Genomic DNA, 3,074 nt, shown 5'->3' on the forward strand with positions numbered 1-3,074 from the left:
TACATAGTATATGAGTGAGTTGCACTGAAAAACTTAGAAAATAAGAAATGCACATTGTAGTACATAGTGTATGAGTGAGTTGCACTGAAAAACTTAGAATTTAAGAAACGCACAGTGTAGTACATAGTATATGAGTGAGTTGCACTGAAAAACTTAGAATATAAGACTAGCACAGTGTAGTACATAGTATATGAGTGAGTTGCACTGAAAAACTTAGAATATAAGAAACGCACAGTGTAGTACATAGTATATGAGTGAGTTGCACTGAAAAACTTAGAATATAAGAAACGCACAGTGTAGTACATAGTATATGAGTGAGTTGCACTGAAAAACTTAGAATTTACTGAAAAACCAGCATTACACGAAATGCACAGTGTAGTACATAGTATATGAGTGAGTTGCACTGAAAAACTTAGAATATAAGAAACGCACAGTGTAGTACATAGTATATGAGTGAGTTGCACTGAAAAACTTAGAATATAAGAAACGCACAGTGTAGTACATAGTATATGAGTGAGTTGCACTGAAAAACTTAGAATTTAAGAAACACACAGTGTAGTACATAGTATATGAGTGAGTTGCACTGAAAAACTTAGAATTTAAGAAACGCACAGTGTAGTACATAGTATACGAGTGAGTTGCACTGAAAAACTTAGAATATAAGAAACGCACAGTGTAGTATATAGTATATGAGTGAGTTGCACTGAAAAACTTAGAATATAAGAAACGAACAGTGTAGTACATAGTATATGAGTGAGTTGCTCTGAAAAACTTAGAATATAAGAAACGCACAGTGTAGTACATAGTATATGAGTGAGTTGCACTGAAAAACTTAGAATATAAGAAACGCACAGTGTAGTACATAGTATATGAGTGAGTTGCACTGAAAAACTTAGAATTTACTGAAAAACCCGCATTACACGAATTGCACAGTGTAGTATATAGTATATGAGTGAGTTGCACTGAAAAACTTAGAATATAAGAAACGCACAGTGTAGTACATAGTATATGAGTGAGTTGCACTGAAAAACTTAGAATTTACTGAAAAACCCGCATTACACGAAATGCACAGTGTAGTACATAGTATATGAGTGAGTTGCACTGAAAAACTTAGAATATAAGAAACGCACATTGTAGTACATAGTGTATGAGTGAGTTGCACTGAAAAACTTAGAATATAAGAAACGCACAGTGTAGTACATAGTATATGAGTGAGTTGCACTGAAAAACTTAGAATTTACTGAAAAACCCGCATTACACGAAATGCACAGTGTAGTACATAGTATATGAGTGAGTTGCACTGAAAAACTTAGAATATAAGAAACGCACAGTGTAGTACATAGTATATGAGTGAGTTGCACTGAAAAACTTAGAATTTAAGAAACGCACAGTGTAGTACATAGTATATGAGTGAGTTGCACTGAAAAACTTAGAATATAAGAAACGCACAGTATAGTACAAAGTATATGAGTGAGTTGCACTCAAAAACTTAGATTATAAGAAACGCACAGTGTAGTACATAGTATATGAGTGAGTTGCACTGAAAAACTTAGAATTTAAGAAACGCACAGTGTAGTACATAGTATATGAGTGAGTTGCACTGAAAAACTTAGAATATAAGAAACGCACAGTGTAGTACATAGTATATGAGTGAGTTGCACTGAAAAACTTAGAATTTAAGAAACACACAGTGTAGTACATAGTATATGAGTGAGTTGCACTGAAAAACTTAGAATTTAAGAAACGCACAGTGTAGTACATAGTATACGAGTGAGTTGCACTGAAAAACTTAGAATATAAGAAACGCACAGTGTAGTATATAGTATATGAGTGAGTTGCACTGAAAAACTTAGAATATAAGAAACGAACAGTGTAGTACATAGTATATGAGTGAGTTGCTCTGAAAAACTTAGAATATAAGAAACGCACAGTGTAGTACATAGTATATGAGTGAGTTGCACTGAAAAACTTAGAATATAAGAAACGCACAGTGTAGTACATAGTATATGAGTGAGTTGCACTGAAAAACTTAGAATTTACTGAAAAACCCGCATTACACGAATTGCACAGTGTAGTATATAGTATATGAGTGAGTTGCACTGAAAAACTTAGAATATAAGAAACGCACAGTGTAGTACATAGTATATGAGTGAGTTGCACTGAAAAACTTAGAATTTACTGAAAAACCCGCATTACACGAAATGCACAGTGTAGTACATAGTATATGAGTGAGTTGCACTGAAAAACTTAGAATATAAGAAACGCACAGTGTAGTACATAGTATATGAGTGAGTTGCACTGAAAAACTTAGAATTTAAGAAACGCACAGTGTAGTACATAGTATATGAGTGAGTTGCACTGAAAAACTTAGAATATAAGAAACGCACAGTATAGTACAAAGTATATGAGTGAGTTGCACTCAAAAACTTAGATTATAAGAAACGCACAGTGTAGTACATAGTATATGAGTGAGTTGCACTGAAAAACTTAGAATTTAAGAAACGCACAGTGTAGTACATAGTATATGAGTGAGTTGCACTGAAAAACTTAGAATATAAGAAACGCACAGTGTAGTACATAGTATATGAGTGAGTTGCACTGAAAAACTTAGAATATAAGAAACGCACAGTGTAGTACATAGTATATGAGTGAGTTGCACTGAAAAACTTAGAATATAAGAAACGCACATATAGTACATAGTATATGAATGAGTTGCACTGAAAAACTTAGAATTTACTGAAAAATCCGCATTACACGAAATGCACAGTGTAGTACATAGTATATGAGTGAGTTGCACTGAAAAACTTAGAATATAAGAAATGCACAGTGTAGTACATAGTTTATGAGTGAGTTGCACTGAAAACCTTAGAATATAAGAAACGCACAGTGTAGTACATAGTATATGAGTGAGTTGCACTGAAAAACTTAGAATTTAAGAAACGCACAGTGTAGTACATAGTATACGAGTGAGTTGCACTGAAAAACTTAGAATATAAGAAACGCACAATGTAGTATATAGTATATGAGTGAGTTACACTGAAAAACTTAGAATATAAGAAACGAACAGTGTAGTA

Source organism: Mus caroli, unplaced genomic scaffold, assembly GCF_978045245.1.
Source record: "Mus caroli unplaced genomic scaffold, Mus_caroli_1 scaffold_25, whole genome shotgun sequence".
NCBI lineage: Eukaryota > Metazoa > Chordata > Mammalia > Rodentia > Muridae > Mus > Mus caroli.